The sequence below is a fragment of the Canis lupus genome, chromosome 8, assembly GCF_003254725.2.
Source record: "Canis lupus dingo isolate Sandy chromosome 8, ASM325472v2, whole genome shotgun sequence".
NCBI classification, from domain to species: domain Eukaryota; kingdom Metazoa; phylum Chordata; class Mammalia; order Carnivora; family Canidae; genus Canis; species Canis lupus.
Genome location: NC_064250.1, coordinates 12,374,968 through 12,397,664, shown reverse-complemented (window position 1 = coordinate 12,397,664; position 22,697 = coordinate 12,374,968). Strand labels below are relative to the sequence as shown.

Below are 22,697 nucleotides of genomic sequence, written 5' to 3'. Positions count from 1 at the left end.
TGATCCTTTTTTCTCCTATCTATAAAATGGGGGTATTAACAGCTCCTTCATTAGACCATGAGTATTAAGAACTCAGTTACATAGCATCTGATGAATATTCAGTAAATATTAATTCCTTCCTTCTCCCTCTAGTTTATATTTAATTTTTTATATTTAAATTCACTTAATTAACAGATATTGTATTATTAGTTTCAGAGGTAGAGTTCAGTGATTTATCAGTTGTATGGTTTATATCTGTTTAATATATACATGTTACAATCCAGGTGTAATCTTAAGAGCAGGAAAAATGAGCCAACTTTTTAGATCTATACAAAGTAAACTATGACAAGAGGATTATTACCCACCTGTCCTTGAACTATTGAGATAATCCTATTAGTCAAACTAATCTTTCTCAATAAATATATAATGATCTCATAATAATTGTCACTTTAACTTGTTTTCTTTAAACTGAAAATGTCAATCCTAATCTGAAAACAAAGCTCCAGAAATGTTTCAGTTGCTCATTTATCAGGAAACATTTTTATTTATCTTTATTGGGATAATCTTTATCAATAAAACTACTGTCTTTATGTGAAATTCATTTAGTCATTTTAAAATTGTGGTATGTTTGAGATGAAGTATATCTGGGAGTTTGATCCAAGACCTTCTGCTGCCATCAATATACCCAAAGGTGAACATTTCTCTGAAGTTCTGGCAAAGCCAAGAAGAATAACATGGCGTTCTGTAGGATTAACAGCAAGGTTATTACTATCGGCCTCACTTTGTGCTTTTTCTATATCTGACCATAAAAACTTCAAGGCAATGTTTGCTCAGCCCTGAAAAAAAAAATCACCTCTCCCTCTGTCTCCATCTCTACCTCTATCTTTTTCTCTTCCTCTTCTCTATCAGAACTTAGAAAAGACTTTGAGATATCATGACCCTGAAATGAAAACTGATGTTAATAATGTCGGTAGTGGGGATCTCTGGGTGGCTCAGAGGTTTAGCGCCTGCCTTCGGCCCAGGGCATGATCCTGGAGTCCGGGGGTCGAATCCCATGTCGGGCAACCTGCATGGAGCCTGCTTCTCCCTCTGCCTGTGTCTCTGCTTCTCTCTCTCTCTCTCTCTCTCCCTCCCTCCCTCTCCCTCTCTGTCTCTCATGAAAAAAATAAATTAAAATCTTTAAAAAAAAATAATGTCGGTAGTGAATTAAGATAGAGGCCAAAATTCATGGACTTCTATTTTCCCTCTGCTTAAATAGCTACTCTTATCTCTTCATATTTGATTATTTGCTTTAGTATTATGATGCTTCAGACTTCTGTGCCTTAGTATTCCCTTCCTTGTTACCTTGATGGACATTATATAGTTCAAAGGGATGCATAATATAAATGGATGGTAGGGACAGGTGAAGATCTAAATTTGCAAATGTTCCAAGCTACACATTTGTTACGAAAAAAAAGTTCAGGATATATAGTATGCCTCTTTAGTTTTTCTTTTAAGGAACAGAATTACAGTTTTTAATTAAATTGCAAAAAAAAGGGGGGGGAGAGGAGGAAGAATCATAGTTATTTTGAGAGAATTCAGCAATGAAATGCAGTGATAAAATAAGAAACAAACAGGTGTCACCCTTCTTTTCTTAGTGTGGGTATTGATTCTACATCCTAAAAATGCCAGGTAACATACAAACGCAGATGCATATTTTCCCTGCATTTTAAAGATAGGAAAATAATAGCATCCATGGATTTCTAGGTATATTCCGGCAAAGATTAGAGAGAAGGAAAATGCATCTAGTGGAGACTATCCATCGCCCACATACTTGGTGCAGTATACCCTACAAATTGGCTATTAGACTTGCCCTCTTTGTATAAAAGCAGCCACAGCTGGAGCAGATCTATAATGTAATAGGGGATGAGGTGTCTTTGGATAAGGGCCAGCATCTTAATTTGTGTTGAAAGAAATATTACCGATAGAAATATTGACTGCTAAATTATTCTGAAGCAAGAACATGTTCTTCTTTTCTCTATCATTCTAGTCTCTGATAAAGCAAGCCTTGATCTCCTGCATTTTTCTCAGATTTTTTCTTTTTTTTTTTTTTTTTTTTGGTAGGGAGGTGGCACTTTTTCTACCTTATTACTGCCATGTTTGCACCTTCGTATGCATGTCAAAAGACAAGGAGAGATAGGTACCAAAAGTCCTTAAAGGAGGTGTGTGCTTTTCTGTCATAAAATCGAATTGTATCAAATTTTTAATTCTCAAAATATAACAATTCTCTTTATTAGAGACTGTATTCTGAGTGGACTAATCCCTTTCCACCTACCTTAGGTCCATCCTGGCCTTGCCTCATTTCCTTACATGCAGAATCTGTGAATGCTGTTAGATTTCTCCTTTTTAACCTGAGGCATTCTAGATGACATCTGAAGAATAAAATTCTTTCCATGGAACAACATTCGGCTGACAGATGACCATATGACACCCTTCAAACAGTACAATATGTCACTATCAGAAAACGACTGCTGGAAAGTGTATCTTCAAGGTAATATTTAATGTTCAAGTCAAAACATAATGGAATTATACCAGCACTTAGTATGAACACACATAAAGGGAGGAAACAATAAGCCTCACTCAAAAATTGTGTCTGGTTTACAAAAACGGAAGAAAAGATGTTCTGTTTTATAAATGAGAGATAGCTAATTATGTCTTAGCTCTAAAATGAAATCATAAACATGTATTAAGTGAAACTTTGATTTTTCTAAGATAAATTTAACCTTTTTGCTTCATCTTAATGTCACGCTAAAATATGTTCAATAAAATTAAGATTGTGGCTTCAACCCCAAGCAGTAGCCCTGCTGAACTCACTCAAGCCCTGTAGGATGTGAGAGCTACAAGTGTCCCTTTGTAAATGACATATGAAAGAAAGAACAAAACTATGGTATCCAATTCTTTCACTGTTGAGTTTGAACAAAAAAGTTAACATGAAGTTCATTTTCTAATAATGTACACATTTTGAGAGTTATTAGGAAGGCCAGTGAATTAACCCAATTGCATTCCCATAGCAAGTTCTGCTTTCCCTATGGAAAAGCTGGCTGCAAAGCCATCTTGAGAGAAGTGACTTTGTCATTATTAAAAGTACTCTAAAGGAAACACATATAGTTTCTAAAGTCCAGTACCCACGGTAGAATATTTTTATGACATTTGTTCCAAATGACTAACCTTTTTATATTCCAAATGTATTAATAATGATTGCTCATTTGTTTTAAAGTATGATCATTATTTACCTCCTTACACTGTCTTGCCAAGTATGTGTTATATATTGTACACAATACCAAGACATCTGTCTTTTTAAGGATAGGATACTCACAGCCTCTTTTGCAGGAACTATTTCTTTCATTAACCCTAGGAAGCTTACAAGTCTACAGCATAATCAGAGGTGATGTGCCTCATGAAGAGGAGACAAGGAACAAAGGTTTTATAATAATGATGAAAACAATAATAATTGTATCAGATATAGAGCCCTGACCAGTTGCCAGGCAGGTGCAAAGGGCTTTATTTTTTTTTTAAATTCTTTTTTTTGCAAAGGGCTTTACATGGGTTCAATTATTTAGTTCTCATATCACTCCTATGAAATATACATGATAAAAACCTGTGGTTTTAAAATTCAAGATCTCATTCTCTTACCCATGGCCTTAGACCACAGTCTCCATATCGGATTGTCTGGGTTTAAATTTCAGCTCTACTATTTGCTATCTCTATGAATTTGAATAAGCTACTTAACTTTTCTAAGCTTTAGTTTCCCAATCTGTAAAGAAGAGTACAACTGTTTTTTTCTAAAACATCACTCAGCTCTGTCTCCACTGCAATCTCATGATCATCTTCTAGTTGAAGCCTCATCATCTTTGCCTGAAACTATCCCAACCACTGCTGGTTGTTCCCCCTTCCCACATGTTCTTTTTCCTCCCCCCATTCACCTCCCATGAAGATCCCAATTATATTCAGAGAGTTCAAGGTTAAGTCCAAACTCTACGCCCTGGCATTTGGTTTCAACTTTACATTCTGTCTAGACTCCTCTCCTGATCGTCTTTTACCCACCATGCTGAAGTCACTACGTGAACTGAAGAAGGGAGACCTTTTATTAATATCTATCAAGTTTAACTCTGGACTGGCACAAAATAAACAATCAATAAGTCCTTTTGGAATCAAAATGAATAGAATGCCAATACTAACTTTATATAAACCCCATTCTGTTTTCCCCACAGAACCCCTTCCTACATCTTTGCAAAGCTCTGAACACCTGGACATGCCATTCTTATCATCTGGAAGGTCTTCCTATCCTTCTGACTTGGTAGAACCACACTCACCCACCAAGTCCTGCTCAAGGATCACACAACCTGTGGTACCTTCTCTAATTCTCAATGAAGAATTCAAGACTTTTCCCTCAGGGCTTCCTTCACCTTTTGAGTCTTTCATACCTCTAGGTCTGCTCCTCAAAAATTTTATCACAATTACTTATTTTTCTATCTATCTCCTTAGCCTGACTTGGAGAAATCCATGAGAACAAGGACCATAACTGTTTCTTGGTATTTGTATCTAATTGCAAACCCCAGTATTCAATAATTACATAAATACGTATGTGTTGAATTAGTATGTAGATTAGTGACAAACCAACCATCATTTTGATGAGAGGCCCTTGTGATAGGGGACCCACCACAACACCAGCCCTTTACTCTGGGGACTTTGGGAGACCACCTTTCCATAGCTCTCCCCTTCTTCTCCTGCAGTGCCTGTAGAACTTAGGGACAAATGCTGGCAGCCCCTAGACCATTAACCTCCTGCATCTGGATGCCTGAGCTGAGGAAAGACAGGCACCTTCTTTGATGGCCTTCTGGAATACATCTAATATCCCAGGAGAATCTCCATTTTTAGTTATAACCTGACCATTACCGGCCATGTAAGCCAGAAAAAAAGGATCATCAAATGCTGTGGCTGGGGATAGCAGCACAGAAATTCTTCTCAGTTAAGTTCCAGGCTTCTGAATTTTGCCAGTGTGTAGAGTAGAACTGGAGGAGGGGATATCTTTTTCTTCAGTCAGGTCAACTACTACCCTAAGCACCCAGACCCAAATATTCAGGCTGCCTTCATGGAAGCTTAGCTAGCCATTCTCTTTGAGGACAGGATGTTCCAGGCCATACAATCCTGAGGTAGCTAAAAAGGATCACTACTCATCTAATGTTGGATAGACCAACCTCTGAGTAGGAAAGGTGCATAAATATGTATGAGCCTCTGAGTTGTAGCAAACTAAAGATTATAAAGCCAAGGTCTCTCTTTTGGCTTGCTAGGCATGTCATTTGAGGTCCTGGTTCCATGTTGCTTTCTTTATCTCGACATAAATGCTCCAATGCTAAGATCAAAGGACCTAAATCATGGGGACCAAATCAAGCCTAACTGCATACACTAGATCAACAGGCATACCACAGACATGTGGTGTCTCAAGACTCAAGAGTGACAAAATACATTTAAGAATGATGGCATGTGGGTGGCTCAGTCAGTTAAGCACCTGACTCTTGATTTTGGCTCGGGTCATGACCTCAGGGTCATGGGATCAAGCTCTGTGCCATGCCCCACATTGGGCTCTGCACTTAGCAGAGTCTGCTTGTCCCTCTCTCTCTCTGCTCTTGCCCCAACTTTCACCCTCTCTCTCTCTCTCAAATAAATAAAATCTTAAAAAAGAATAATCTAAAGTGCTATAAGTGCTAAAAGTGCATATTTTCTTCACTAAAACATCTAATTGCAAAAGAAAAATTAGAATATAGTTATTTATACATAGCATGTCAGGATGCTCTCCAGATTCCTATTAATGTCAATCACTATTGTATATCACCTGCAAAATCTGTGAACTTCTCTAATGCGTCTAAAACTTAGTATGGTTTATAACTGCAAAGTTATAATAATAAAATAGAAGCACAGCAATTTAACAAAAGTCCCCAAAACTACTGATAAATAGGTTATCTATATAAAGACAAATAAAAAAGAACAACATAAATCATTCTTTTCTCCCATACCTATCCAGTTATCTATCAGGAATTGATGGTTTTAATGAAGGTAGAAGGTTACATAAACAAATGGCTGAAATTGAAAGTAAAGATATAAATTGGCCCCCAATGCCTAACTCTTGCCCATTGGTTATTCCCAATAAGTTGAGATAGCAGGAGGTAAAAACTACCCTTTTCTCTTTTTAAGAAGGATTCTGGAGAATGCAAAAGATGAAAAGGTGACTTGTTTATGCTGAGTCACTTAGCTTGCTCTTGGGGTAATTATGATGAGATTTAAAAAAAGTACTTACTGAAAGGCAAAAACTAATGTTTTCTGGACTTGAGTCTTTTCACGCAAAAGAGGAGAAAGCCATATACTGTCACTATTAGATTTGTTAACCATTTTTCTATGACAACAATTCCCATGCACTAATTTAAATCATTGTCCTAAATCATTTGATACTAATTTTCCTTGAGCACTATTATACTGGTCAAAAAAAATCATAATTATATATGTGCTCATATATGCCCACAGACTGATCTCTGTGTATATGTTCTTCACCATCACCACATTCCTCCAAAGATGGCCATTTGGAAATGACTCATGGGTGCTTAAAACCTATCACTCAAAGAGCCCAGGTTGGTCCTCTAAATTAGATATCATAAGGTGAACATCACTGCTTTTGACAGCTGTCTTAGCAGAGACCCAGACATATAGTCGTGCCTCTGCTTGCTCATGCCATGGTAGCTGTGTCAATTTGGACGCTGACTGCTGGCATAACCCGAGCAGATGCAGAACCCATATGTGCAACTCCAGATAAAATTTCCAAAGCACTGGCATCTGGAAGTCAGCTTTTCTTTCCTGGCCCCACAGCTGAATGTTCTGCTAGACCTGATTGTTTCTCTGCTGGGGGTCAGTCTGCTACCACCCTGTTGTGTTCACTGGCACTTCCTAGACTTTAGTGTGTTTGAAAACAATAAGCTAGATAATCACCTCACACTGCAGCACCCTGGGAATTTACCTATTTTGTCAGCTTTTATATGTAAGGCTTATCAAGGGACATCTGAAAAATATTGGTGCTATTTCCTTATTTTTAAAAGTAAAAAACAAACAAACAAACAAACAAACAACCTCCAAAGATCAGAAACAGAGGGTGCAGAGTCTAAAACGGGTATAGGAAACCTTGTATTTCTGTACATCAGGTTTCCAACAGGGAAAATTAGCATGAGAAGAAAATGTACTATGGCAGATACATTCATGTCAGTGTTTCTCTGATTCTGTGGCAGCTTCCCCACAGCACTAGAACAGCTGTGTGGTACAGGTATCTACCCTGAAAAAAAGCAAAGGAGGGTCTTTATCTACACATCACTTCTCTTCACTTGCTCCTTTGCAAATGAGCCACTGGATGAATGTTTCCTTCCAGGTGGGAGTAACAAAATGAGAAAAAGAGATGCTTCCCAAGTGTGAATCATCACAGATTAAAAATTCTAAAGCCTTCCTCCAGGGAGAAAGAATAGCTTGATAATAAATTGACAATGACGTGTCCTCCTGCTCATCTGTGCCAGCTTTCCCAAAGCAAAGACCCTCCCTTTCTCTGCAGACCAAACCTGCTCCTTCTTCAAGGGATGAACAGAGTCTCCATCCTGATCCCCTAGTGTGTGGTCCATGCCTCGGCGAGGAAGAACAGAAAAATGAGCATTGTTTGACTGTTACGAACTTCGTCAATTAAAAATCTGGGTGATAGATGCAAATGTGCTACATATACTGATATTTCTGAAACATAAAATTAAGATTTAAATAAATATTGTACAATGATATTGCTTTTTAAATGTACATAGAGACTAAAATAATGCTGGCTGCTGACTTCAGATTCAAATGATTTAATCTCAGACTAAGTTAAAATCTTAAAACCTGTATATTTTGTAAAAATTGAATTAAAATACATAATTACAATGCACACCACAAGGTTTTGTTTCTTTTATATCCTAAGGTGAATGCTTTCATTTAATAATGACACTAAACCACTTTTATCAATGCCTATATATTGGTTAAAAGGAACCTGTGCTACCAAGCATGTCACATGAAATAACTTATATTTGGTGTTTTATTTATTTATTTTTTTTATATATTTGGTGTTTTAAACTTAGTTTATAAGGCACAAAAACTCTCCATCATGCCTATTTTACACACACAAACAGTACACAATGAAGGCAAACACAGCCAAGCACTCCCTCAGTGATAACATGTGGATCTCAAAGTTTATTTATTATTTTTTTAATACTCTGCAGAACAGCTGGCATTTTTTATTCCCAATATTGTCTTCTGGCAGAATGATTCATGTAAATAAAGTAGCAGATTATAACATGCTGGGAAAAGAAACATTTAGAAGGTTAAGTTTTTCCGGTTCTGAAAAACTCAAAAGTAAAAATCACCCCTGGGTATTTGAGAAATGTAGAAGAGCTGACCGGCCCTTTAGGAAGTTTGAATACCTCTATTCCTCTGTTTAGTATTCTTCCTAAGTGCAATCATGCAGAGCCTTTAGAAGGAATTGTCCTCTCTTTCAAAGGGGTTTGACTTGGGCACAGTTAATCATCACTGTGATAAAGCAATTAAAGGTATTCATAATTAGGACTAAACCAAATGTAAGTAATCAGAAAATTGAGGGGAAAATGACATTATGATGAGACTGTGTTTTCTTTAATGACCTCTTGGCTGAGAAGGACAATCTCACATTGGTGCTCAGGGACGTGGGTGCATAATGCATTAACCCTACTAAGAGCCCAGCATGTAAATGTCTTCTTCAAGTGACAGCAATACACCTTAGGATCATTTAGTATCACTGGCTTCTTAATAACACTGCCCCAAACATAAGAAGCAATTAATTATCAATGGGCTAGAAGGTACATACATTGTTTATACAAATTCCAGTCAGTCTACAAACATATTGAGCACCTACTGAGTGCACAATACAGTATTAGATGAACAAGACATGATTCCCATTTACAAGCTGCTTACCATCTAGTAGGAGATACAAGACACATATACCAACATTTTAGAATGTTTTTCCAAAAATCCACATGGGTACACTCGTGTTTATCTAAATGGAGAATTTTTAAGTATATGAATGATAGCTGGCCCCGAAAATGGTATTCCTTTTCCTAAGTTTTAATTGTAAATGCAGTCTTGGGAATTTCAGATCCTGTTTCCAGACCTGTACCCGTTATTCCAGCTTAGAAAACAGAAATGTATTATTAATTCTTTGTGAGAAGAAATAACACCTAAATATTCTCCATAGAGGTACTTGCTGTGTCTTACATACAGCAAGCTGTCTATGAATACTTGCTCAATATGAATATATCAAGGGTCTGTATTTTTCCTGATTTGGACGACACTTAAGAGGCTAGTTATATATGTTTTCCAAGTGTTCTATGTATTCTGTGTTTTAAAAAATGCACTGCGATCTTAGTGGCAAAACCTGTCCCCTCATCCCCATCTCCCAATCATAATTCAGAACAATCTCCAAGGATCAAGGAAGTACAGTCTAATAATTCGGATATTGATCAAATTAAATAATATCATCTCCCTTTAGATGAATGCTATGAGTTAATGATCTTAAGGTGAAGACAGATGTCAGAGGCAAAACCAAGATTTTTTTTTTTAACTAAATGGATTTTAAACAGTTATTTTCAACGGATGTGACTAAGGGAGAAAATGCAGCATGTAGAAACCAGAAGTGTTCTCCCTCCCACTTCTATTTTCATGTTAAGCATGGCACTCTTTGGGGAGAAATAACTTCGTGCTTTTTAAAGTTTCTGAAGTTTTTCTGAAAATCAGGCTAAACTCTTCCAACATAGTTGCATGAGATTCTATTAGACACAGCTTTGTTGATGTGGCCTGAAATGATTCAGCCCGTCTTTTAGCCTCTGCAGGCTGTCCCAAGTCTCCATTTCTGTTAATGACCTATTGCTTCTGTCTGATTCAATACAGCCCACTGGCTATGGAAATGGCAAGTCTCAGCAGGAGACAACAAAATGGTCAGCAAACAGGGCTGAGCCATGTCATTTTCCTCAAATACTTTCCCAGGAATGAAATGACAAGCTTTAAAATGTTGTCTTCTGCTCAGGGCAAATATTTCTTTATTAAACAAAAGTACATGTCCTCTAGTTTCCATTCAAACCAGAGCTTAAAGTATGTCACTTGAAAAACTTCAACAGTAAAATGATTTAATACCTAATATTCCCCTTATAATTCCTGACTCTCTCTCTCTCTCTCTCTCTCTCTCTCTCTCTCTCTCTCTCGTCTGCTTCAGGGTTCCAGTACCAGCTGTGCCCATCACTAAAAGCTGTGGGTCCTTACCAAGTCACTTTACCACTCTGAACTTCAGTTTCTTCACCCTTAAATGGGAATGATAACAGTACCTCATCAAAAGATGGGCCAGGGACCAACTGGCTCAGGGAGTGTCTTGCAACATGGTAAGTATCAATAAATGTGTGCTAATACATACTATTATTCCCCCAAGCTTTGCATAGTTCTCTATTGAAAATCTGCATCCATCCAAATTACTTTGTGCTTGGGTCCAATTTTAACCATTCAATTTTAGGGAATCCACAAGTTACTCTGCTTTCCAATGTTCTTAATACAACGAGTCTTTTCCAAACAAAGTTTCCATTCTTACTTAAATGAAACCCTTCAGATACTCTACATTGAAGACACTGTAACAGCAGCAACAGAGGCATCCCACTAATTTCAGTGTAGGACACATCCTGAGAAGGGATTGTTTTCTTTCAGACTTAAATATTTCCGCAGTATAAACTACTTAACTATATCATAGCTTTCAAGTAAAGCCAGGTTAAATAATTATCAATTAGTTACCAGTCTGTCACATATTGTTTAGTAACCTTCCAGTACTGTGAATTGTTTGATAACAATCCAATTCCTTCTAAAAAATTAGTAATAATACAGCTTAGCCATGAATCCACTGAAACTCATCATGCAGCCAAGATAACTAGTCCCAACTCAAAGGGGCAGGCCTGGGTACTTTATATTTAGAAAGACCCAACAATGTCTTCCAGAAGATTAAATGCTGTCTAAATTCTGGATTGGGCTTTTACATTCAGTCCACCTAAATGTGATCTCAAGAGAGGATACAGTTGATCTTACTATGCATTATTAAATAGTTACTGAGTTTTATCTCCTATGTGACTACAATTCTAAAAGCATAATTTAAAATGTCATTGAACTATCCTTATGGATTAAAGATGCAATTAAAATAGTCATTGATATTATCATTTGCCTTTGTATTTATGTAGAACTCATAGACTTCCCACTTAGAAAAAAAGAAATTTCTGTTTCTTTAGGTCAATTCTACCCTGGTCTAATCTCCACACCAGACTAAATTTACTAAAACACTGTATCACCCTAAAATGAAGTAGGAGAGTGGATTATTGCAGAGGGCATTTTTCTGGTGGCCTAAAGGGTCACCTGCATTTTTTATATCTTTAGAAATAAGGGAAACAGCTGCTCTGACCTGACAATTCCTGTAGCAGTTATCTGGCCTCATGGGAATTTGACTAGGCTCTTCTGTGTGGGTAATCCAACCATACACATTTTATTCATCCAGGGATAATAAATATTTATAATAATTTCACTAATTCACCCAAATGCTTCCCCCACCCTTCCCCGACAGAGGCAAAAGAACGCCGTATGGCTTTTTCCTCTTAGGCAGGGTTCTATTCTGATGTCACAAAATCACACAGTCTCATGGATTCCTTACCTTATAATCCTCAATCATCAGATTCTGAATTGGCAAGTGTCTGGGAATTAACATTCACAAGACACTAGCAGACCTAATAAAAACAGCAGGAGTCTTGGTGACCTGGAGCATCTGACCCAGCTCCTGGGCCGGCCCGCAGGTGTGCGCCTGCCTGCAGGAGAGAGAGAACAGAGCCCAGCAGTAATCCCTGCATTCTCTAGCAGGACCCCTATGGTATCTTCCTATTCCTGGTACCTATAGATTTTGCTTACTGCAGTCTTTTAATAGATACAGTATTACTCGAGACTGGCTCAGAAAAAGAAAACCACTTGCCAACGTGTATCAGCCACAATGTGCTGTGTAATTTCCCTCTTGAAATCAGCTGTTCCTTCTACAACTGTTTTCAAAGGATGAGGATCACAATTTCATCTCGGCTGATTTACAGATAATCGAATGTACAAAGGGAAACAGAACATCTGATAGTGGGAATTATTTGGTTTTTATTTACTTCATTTTTTGAGGCTGTATTTTTTGACTTTTCAACATTTCTTCCTTTGTTTTTTGTTTTTGTTTTTTTTTTTACTCTGCAATTAACAGGAGGTATTTGACCACATACACGTGCACACACAAAGAGGGACAACTACTTATGGAAGATTCTTCTGTAATAGTCTTTCGGTCTTCAAAAAGCTACTGAAGTAGACTACAGATGTGACATTATTGTATAATAATGTTCAATTATGTGTTCAATTTAGCTCTTATTGTATTTAGAGATTTTTTTAATATCTTAAACTAATTTTGATTCAATTCTTCTGAGCCAGACTTTCCCCAAGTGTTTTTGCAGAATCCCAGTGTTCCAAGATGCTCACAAGTGTCTGCAAATCAGCTTAGTTTAGGAAATGAAGCACATCACCCCCACCACTCCCATCTCACCCCCGTAAATCTTTCCTCAAACCCAAAAGCTCACAGAATCCAAAAGGCTTGTGAGATTCTGGATATTCAGATGAGAAAGCAACCTTGGCCATATTGACTGTGTTTTGGTTCCATGGGAAATGATAATCAGCTGGTGTCTCTCTATTCTGTTATTCATAGCTGATGCTGGTAGCAAGAATATAATGTTTACTACCGCCAGGGACTATTCTAAAGCCTGAAAGAACACTGTAATATGGCCCTGATTTGCAGATATCTACATGCATCAGGAAATTATTCATATTCATATTTGACACATAACCCTAAGATTTGCTTAGACCTCTGTCCACTTTGAAAATTGAAAGTATAATTATCCTTCTGTTCCAGTGTAATCTCCAAATAACACGGCAACCCGTAGCGCCTTGGAAAGAATGGAAGATATGCCTCCATACCTTGGAAGCAATCTTTCTATCAGCAGGCTCTACACAAAAACTGCCCAACCACAATATTGCTCTTCTCCTTCCTCCCAGACCTCTACGATATGGGACCACGTGAGAGAACATCTATGTCTTAGTGAGGCCAAGACCCTCAAAAAAAAAACCCTCAAAAAAAAAAAGGGCAGCCTGGGTGGCTTCAGCCCAGGGCGTGGTCCTGGAGACTTGGGATCAAGTCCCACATCGGGCTCCCTGCATGGAGCCTGTTTCTCCCTCTGCCTGTGTCTCTGCCTCTCTTTCTCTCGGTGTCTCTCATGAATAAATAAAATCTTAAAAAAAAAAAAAACCTCCCACAGACATGAACACCAGACTTAAGAAAAGGGTATGGGTAGTTGGGTGAAGGGGGCGAAATGTTTTACTATAGTAAAATATGTTTTACTATACTTCTGTAGTCCCAGAAGTGCTCATTGACCAGCCCCAAGCTAGGGAATGAGATTCCCACCTATTGCTCCAGAGTGCAGCTCTATCCCATGGGGCCAACTTTTGTTGAACACTCACTAATGCACCAGACACTGTGTGTAGTATCTCATCTCATTCTTACAGCGGTGTAGGAGGTAAAGAATCACTACTATATCGATTTGGTGTTGAGAAAACTGAGGCTTCGGGAGTATAAAAAAATTGTCCATATCTACATAATAAAGATCAGGGATTCAAAACCAGGTATAACTGATTCCAAAGCCTCTAATCTGAGCTGCACTGAACTGTGTTAGTCTGTTCTGTTCTCAGTCTTCCCAACTCTTACTGGCAATGCTGAGAGACAAAACCGTGGCCCATCTTTGTACGTCATTATTTTCTCCACTCTCTGATGCAAATAAGGCAACTCAGTAAATATTTGCTGAATTGAAGCCTAGTATTTTTAGATTTAGTGTCTCATTCTCCTGGATCCTGGCTATCTCAGATAATCTGGGGGCTAGAAAGCCCTCACTATTAGCACTAGTTCTAGCCACATGGCCAAAACCTCCAGCTTTCCTCCACAATAATGGTTACCTCAAACCCTTCCCCTTCCCTCTTGCACTCCTCTCATACTACTTGTCTGGGAACGATGTCATATTCTGCAAATCAAAGTTACTAACGGATGTGAAAATCCAAAGGGATATGTATGTATCTGCCACTCAGATACACATACCATCATGAAAATCCTTTCAGGAAGTTCTCTCTCCTGCTCTAGATGTGGAAAGGTGTCCTCTCTGGCATTACAGAGGACAGATTTTGGGCAACATGCGTGAAAAGAACCCTATGTGCCCTTCAATGTCTCCTTGACATAATTTGTAGCAATGGATGATGACTGCCTTTACCTTCTAGTTCTTCTGGACTTCTGACTGGCTGTTTATTCCCATTTTTCTAAACAAGGAGACTGTACAGTATGATGAGAAGAATAATGGCATATCCCATTTTGGTCCAAAGGAAATGCTGATTCTGGAGTTGTTTTATAAACTCTACTTTTTCTAGATGCTTGGGGTTGCTAAACAGATTGTTCTGGTAACTCCTTTGGTTGCTCTGAGAACAATTTTTTCACTCTCAAGGTGAAAATATATTCTTAACGCCAAATTTAAACTTTTTATTTTGAACCAGTTAGTATATACTACCAAATATAGATATCATTTATATAAACAGATAATTGATGCTGTGTCCAATGAAAATATTTATCTTGCTTTTAGCCTGTTTAGCTCCTGTATTCTGATTCTGGTAATGATACCAATAAGCATCAACATTTTTCCTCAGAACCTGGGGCATTATTCTGGACTACCCAACATATAGATAAATAAATACTAGCAGACACTTAAATACATTCTATGTATCAGTTTTGGGACTAAGCACTTTAAACTATACTATCTCATTCAATCCTCACAACATGCCTGTCAGGAAAAATTTTACTACTATTTTCTCTATTTTAAAGATGAGGAAATGGAAGCTTAGAGAAGGCAAGAGACCATTCTAGGTCTACACAGTTACTAAGTTGGCAAATTAGGATGTGAACTCAAGTTAGCTGGATGCCAAAATAGAAGAATAGAAGAATCTGCAATAGAAGAATCTGTCCTACTCTGCTCTGCATCTAGGGGATGTAGATATAAACTGTCCTGGGAACATAGAGGTGAGGTGAAGGAAGCCCTAGCTCTGGGGTTAACTGTAATTTTGCTAAGAACCTTTTCTTTTTGCTCATTCATTTATTCACCAGGTATTTCTTGAGCATCTATTATATGAAGGACTGGAGTGTTAGACTTGGAATATTCTAGTATAAGCAGTTTTTCTGGCCCTCCTCTGAAAAATACAGGAAGCTTCTACTGTGTTTAGTGGGATTTGACCTTTTCACAGAAAAGTTGTATGACTTATTTTTCCAAAGTGTGGCAAATCAATAGCCCTAATGTTTCCTACATTTATATACATATATATATATATATATATATATATATATATATATATATATATATATACGATGAAGTAAAGGAGCAATGATTTTTTAAAGGACAGGTTTTACACTTTCACAACCATAAAATATTTTCTTATGCTCAGTCACAAATATGATTTTTTATGATTTGTTCATTTTTAATAATAAATTACCTTTTCCTGTAAAATGCAATGCTAAGGCAATACAGTATTGTGAAATAATAGTTTGGCCATCAACCTCTGTGTGCTTCAGTTTTTCAATTTTGAGGATAGAGATATTGATAAAACACACATTCTTTGGTTAATGTGAAGACCAGTGAGCTAATCCTTGGCAAACCACACTGAAATTCTCCAATGAAACCGATTTCCTAAGGATAAAACATTAATCTAGATAGAAAATACAGGCAAGGGTCAGAGCGATGGCTGCTTCATCACAGCCCAGCAACTTTGATGACACACACATTGCAGGTAGGAGACGCAGCGGACTCTTCTAATACACAGTTGCCAAATAAGATAAAGGACAGACACATCTCTTTTATAAACCCTTTTTCAAAAGTTATGATTCCATTCATAGATGTATTTCCATTTAAACTCAGGTCAGTTTCTAATAGAAGTTGTGAATTAACTTCCAACATTAAAAACATTTTTCTATCAATGCTGATATACTTTTTGAGGTAAGGAAGTGAGACAGGTGAACAATAGAGTGAAGAAATTTCTACTTCTCTTTCTTTTCTTTTTAAATAAAAACACTGTAAACCTTACTTCCAATTGTTTTACAGCTCAATTGATAAGGTGTGTTCCTTTTTTTTTGTTCAAGAAAATTTAAAAGCAACTAATTTAAATATGCAAAATTATCTTGAGTTGTTCATACAAGTGAACTTAAAAGCCGTGCAACACAGGAAAATTAAGTAATTATGCCTCCAAGTTATTTACTGCAATTAAGCTCATTTATCATATGCAAATTAGTGCAAACTGGTCTCATTAGTTACTAAATTACTCAATATGAGCTGAACAATGTAGCACTCCAGTTTGTAATGAAAAATCCCTGTAGAGGCAAGCAGTATCAATTAAGCTAATTTGCATATGCAAATATATTCACTAACTTTCTCTTTTTCTATATTTAGTTTTACATTTTCTTACCATTCTGGATCATAGGGAGACTATAGGGTCGCTCACCTTTTTGTCCTTCCTCTATCACAGCTAAAGAATACCTCTATTATTTGAAGTTACTACATTTTATTTTAGCACTGATATCCAGCAGGATGCCACTTTGCCAGCAAGGGCCACCAGGAGTACGAATATGTAACTTTCTAGAGCTACTCATTTCTTTTATAAGTTCCAATGAACTAATAAATAAGGGTGAAATTCCAATTCATCAATAAAATAGACAAGAAACTTGAATGTCGCCACTCTCTTTCAGAGAAGTCTTTTAAAAACACTGCCATCAGATATAAAATGGATGTTGTCTTGGCTAGGCAGCACTTTAAATAAAATAATTTGGATCTCATGCTAGTCGGCTTTGGAGCTGTTTCAGGTATTATTCACTTTGCTTTGTCCAGATGTTTGAATTGTACTCATCAATCTTTCATTTTTCTCTTGCCGATTCAAGGAGATGCTGATAACAATCAATATACTTGGCATTATCTCTAACCTCAACATGGTTCTAAGTAGCTTCCTCTGTCTATAAAGCTCATCTACTTCCTCTAAAGAATCTTTTTCTTAGTCTTCTACGATTGAATGGGTCTCAGACACTGGAGCAGGACTATGACTAGAAATACTGAAAAATAAATATAAAATGTCACAAGATAGTATTTGTTTTTCTTATTACATCAACTACAAGTTTTAAATATTTCTGGTAGGGAACTCATACGTCTTTCTCTAACAATAATTCTACAGGACCAAAATACTATGCAAACAAACTAGTCAGGGTTCCAGGACATATCTCTAACCAATCTGCAAAATGTGGTTAATAATGGAAACAGAATTTGCACAGTAAATCTTCTGATTTTTTCTTAAGATTTTATTTACTTATTCATGAGAGACAGAGACAGAGAGAGACACACACACACACACACACACACAGAGAGAGAGAGAGAGAGAGAGAGAGAGAGAGAGGCAGAGACACAGGCAGAGGGAGAAACAGGCTCCATGCAGGGAGCCCAATGTGGGACTCGATCCCAGGACTCCAGGATCACACCCAGAGCCAAAGGCAGGCATTCAACTGCTGAGCCACCCAGATGTCCATGATTTTTTTCCAAATCTGATCCCAAACAGCTTTCTTTAAAATGTAGGTCCTTCTTTTACTTGAGATAGGACTTTACTCTGTATTCTATGGTTGAAGTGTTGAAGGAAAGAAAAGCCTCAGGATGAAAATCTGACATTTCATTGAGAAATGGTGTCATCCACCTCACCCACACAATTTTTTTTTTAAGATTTTATTTATTTATTCATGAGAGACACACAGAGAGAGGCAGAGACACAGGCAGAAGGAGAAGCAGGCCCCATGCAGGGAGCCTGACGTAGGACTCGATCCTAGGACTCCAGGATCACACCCTGGGCGGAAGGCAGGTGCTAAACCGCTGAGCCACCCAGGGATCCCAGTACCTAAACAAATCTGACTGCCTTGCCTATCAAACAGGAAAATAGCTACATCTGAGTTCCCTTCTTCCCCACCATTTTAGGTAGATACATACTTAATAATTAAACTGATATAAGGTAATGGTCCTATCTATGTCTTTTCCAAGATGGTTGTTCTACCAATAGATGAGCCTTGGCAAAAACATCTCCCTAGTGTTGCTGGGGGAAGATAGGCAGTCACAGAACCATTGTGCCCAGCCTTTTCTGATCAACTCCAAGTCAACCAAACTCAAGTATTATAATCCTACAATGTTTTTGATGGTTCTCCTTTGCTCACCCTCAAAGGGTCTGCCCACCGGATTCTTCTGCAGTTTGAGGTTTAAATGTTTTAAGAGCAATGCAAAATTTCTTAATGCCCAGAAATAATCCAAGGACAATGACACAGAGGAAGGTTCATGCAATTCAGCCAAGTACAAAATGACATGTGGATACCATGTTTCTGTCATTATCTCCCTTTTGGGTATTTCTTAACAAATATTCTTTTTATTCTCCCCAGACAACTTACACAATAAAACATGTGGGTGCTTATTATGATTATATTCATCTAGATCATAAAATGTCATTTATTTTAATATCAACATTTATGGATAAAGACCATCCTTCAATCACTTTATAAGCATGTAAGAGTTTTGAGTACTGATATGTATTACACAATGCCAGTAATATAACATATCCATATTGGGAGTTCACCATAATTCTCTGACAATGATTACAAACATAAACCTTAAAAATCTTCCATATACCAGGTCTGATTTTATCATTTTGTTTTAACACCTGTGAGGTGAGTAAAGCAGCATTGCTAGGGAGTATGCAAAAACAATACTGCAATTTTATGTAACAATTATGTAAGCATTATTTACAGAAAGAAGAAAAAACCTAAAACCTTCTGCTAAGGGCATGCAAATAATTAAAGCACTCCATTCATAAATCTGCACCTAAGGGAAAGTCATTCTACTAGTTAATTTTATGAGTTACGAAGATGATATTTGTTTCTATTTTGTGTTTCATTAACTTTGATAAGCAAAATATGAATATTTGATCTGGTCTCTAAGTTGGGAGAGTAAAAGTAACTATCACTCGTATTTTTTGGTATTAAGGACATCATGACATGGGAACAATGCCCTAAGAGAGCTTTCAAAGCAGGAGCCAAATTAACGGTTAGTCATATATTCTACATTCAGGAAAGACCCCACACAATGACCTGAAGTTCCTGGATTTTTTTCTTGGCTTGTTACAAAAAGCACAATTTTTAATCTTGACCCCTTGCCCATCTGCTCCTCATCTGATTAATAGAAGTCGAAGAATAATAAAGTGAACTGAAATGCCGTGACTCAATCTCAATGCATGTACCTCACCAGCAGTTGAAAGGCTGGTATCACTTGAACCCTCAACTCTCCTGCAGAAGATACCTCTGGCTTGAAATTCATGCCTGAAACAGCTACAAGTTCACTGGGACTACAGTACTCATCAAGGTCATTACAGGAGCTTCCATGGGAATGATGTGACTGACTGGTAGCCCCAGAGCTGCACAGGGCACAGCCCAGCCAATGACCTTGCCTATAGACACAGTATTAGACCATTAAATTGGAAAATTATTTTGAAATAGTTGAATTTATATTGATAGAATCACCATTAAGTTAAATGTTCCCCATCTTAGCCGAAAAGAAGTCAAATTTTAAAGGATAAGCCAAACTTTTTATATACTCCTTAGAGAATACATGGCTAATAAGATATATATAGCAGAAACACATATTGTAGTCCCCAGAATGGATGAAGCAGAAATTAAGGAGTCTATCTTCATCCTACTCCCTGAACTCTCTACACCAAGGGGTCCTTCGCCCACTCTCCTATGAAACATCACTGGAGACACAGGGAGGGAAGCAGAGCATTTGGTTCAGGCAACTCACAAGCAGTTTTTGAGCCCCATCATGGTATTCAGAACTGACCTCTACCTTATCTTCCAAGTTCTACTGTTCCCATGCCTACCTTGTTGATGACACAGGTTTTTATCAGATATTTGCAAGTAAAGGAAGGGGAGGAGGGTGGGAAGAAAGAATTGGTCCCTGTCCTCATGACCAGATTCCACTTTGATCCTTATGAAGGAAAATATGGAAACCATCCTATGCTTGCGGACCACTGAGATTGCTGAATGTGCAATTGCTGAATATTGCAGCAAGGGTCTATGGCTTGGCTCAAGAGTCCCCTGAAAACTAAGAGAGCTCAGAGAAGGCTCTTCTTGTTACTACCACTTTCTAACCCCTTCCTGCCCACAATTCCAATATTTCATTTAGAGGAATATACACAGCTCTTCCCATGTTATAACTACAGGTATTAGAATCAAGTGATAAATTCTTTCTACAACAATTTCAAAATTACCTAGTACAACCATACTTGAAGGTCTGATTTTCTTGAATGCATCCCTACCAAGATACCTATACTTCCCTTTAGAGACAAATGCTTTGAACATACTCTGAATGTGAACAGCTCTATTTAGTTTTCTTGAATGAAGATGATATTTTTTTTTATCTCTTTCTCTCCTTCGCACTCTGAAGCTGCATAGGATGTATCTAATCCCTTTTTCACATGATGTCTTTAAATATAGAAAAAAGACATTAACATCCCTTTCAAATCATGTTTTCCAAACTAAACTTTACCAAAACTTCCGTCGTCTCCTCACATAACATGATTTCTAGTTCCCACACCAGTCTGGTTATTCTATTCTGAATGATATCCAGTTGTCCGTGTTTCTCTTAAAGTGTGTTGGGTTAAGTTGGGTATGACCAGTTTCAGGAATGGAAGAGCTCAGCAGCCTCATTCTAGATCCCCCATTCTCTCAATGATGCCAACTGCTGGACTGACATTTGGAATAGCATATACTCTATTTATATTAAGCTTATGTTCAAGTCAAACTCCTAAGTTTTATGTTTTAAATTAGTTTTAAATTCTTGCAGCTCCTTAGTCACCCTTCCTTGAGAACTCTGGACTCAAATTTCAGAATGAATTGACAGGATAATAATCTGAGGCTACTGCGTGGACCATTTCTTTCACTGAATAAGTAAGTCTTATGCACTGACTGCTTCAGAATATAAACAGGAGTCATCCTGAATCACATCAGAATCTGTCAATATATACGGTATGGCTCATACAAAACTTATAAAGGAGATTCTGAACAGAGTGTGTACAGGAAAAAAAAGGAAATACAAATTTGAGGATCTAGGAAGAAATATTTTTGTATCTCTGAAACTAATCTACTGCAAAATCTACTGTAACTCAAAATGTTGTGCACATGATAGAATAGCAAATCCCAAGGTGTACCTCAATAAACATCAGTTAAATAGGAACTTAACAGATATTAGTGAACAAAAATAAACCAAGGAAGGCTTTTCAGGGCCCTAAATTTGTAAATGTGAATTGTGACATCTCAGACCTAATGAAACATCAAAATTATCTCAAAAGGCTGTTAGAAATCATAAATTTCTGGACCTTACCACCCTGAAGATTCTGATTTAGTAAGAATGAGTCCTCAAACAAGTGTTTCAGAAGATTCTGACGCTGCCAGCCAATGAGCCACCTCAGAGAATCACTGGGATTTGACCACAGAGAATTTGATGCTAACAGTTTTTCAGGGTATACGTTGTCAGAAATAATATGCTAGATCCACTGACAAGCATAACCAACTTTTCCAAATAAGCTGCCTAACTATCCCAAACATATGTTTCTCTAATTCCCTATTTAAAATAAAACTAAAATACTAAAATAAACTAAAACTATGACATAGTTAAAAAATAAAAACATGCGAGCTGTGGCCATGTCAACATTCATCCTGGAAGCAGAAACGATGCAGAACAATTATCCCTAGATATGTTGAAGTCATAGTAAAGTCTTAAGGGAAAATTGTTTTGAGTAAGCGAGATGCAAAGTTTGGGATGAATCTTACCTAGGACTAAATGACTGCAGTTCCAATCTAGTAACCCTCGCATTTACTTGTCATGGAATTCATTGGCAAAATCAATTATTATTATTTGTCTTAAAAATATACTTTACCTAAAAATATACTTTAAATTTTCATTCTGAGAAAGCTTGTAATTTGGAGAGGCAAATGTTAAGATTGAAAGCGCTTATGAATACAAACTCAAGCAAAGAACAACTGAAATTTGGCAACACATAAAAATGTCACATTACTGTCACAACAAAATTTTGCTCTTCCAAAAACAATATATAGCTCCAAAGACACACACATATATCCACTTACAAATGCAGCACACACACAATCATTCTGGGAACAGCCAGCTACTATACATTGCACATCAACTGAATAGTGCAATTTATCTCAATTATTACAGCACAAACAATACTTGCCCTCCCTTTCTCATTAATATTCTCTCAAGGGATGGCTTTCTAAAAAGAAAAAAATAAATTCATAAGAATTTCATAATTCCAAGATAAAACAACAGTCATGCACATAGCTGATATCTAAGACTATTTTTTAAAATAAAGACTAAACACATGAATTTTTCTTA

The 22,697-nt window shown here is 37.2% G+C and overlaps 1 protein-coding gene and 1 long non-coding RNA gene across 8 annotated transcripts in view; both read right to left on the bottom strand.

Moving 5' to 3' along the window:
- NPAS3 (neuronal PAS domain protein 3) overlaps nucleotides 1–22,697 on the bottom strand; it is an 853,690-nt gene that overhangs the window by 421,469 nt on the left and 409,524 nt on the right. The window lies entirely within an intron of this gene.
- On the bottom strand, nucleotides 519–21,193 carry LOC112657978 (uncharacterized). 2 transcript variants are annotated; one of them, XR_003135414.3, is made up of 3 exons: nucleotides 20,085–21,193; nucleotides 2,294–2,450; nucleotides 519–721 (listed from the first exon to the last, which is right to left on the bottom strand). It is a non-coding gene; the product is annotated as an uncharacterized LOC112657978 (long non-coding RNA). The 2 variants fall into 2 exon arrangements; XR_007412267.1 differs by lacking the exons at nucleotides 519–721; nucleotides 2,294–2,450 and adding exons at nucleotides 8,248–8,369; nucleotides 11,777–11,927.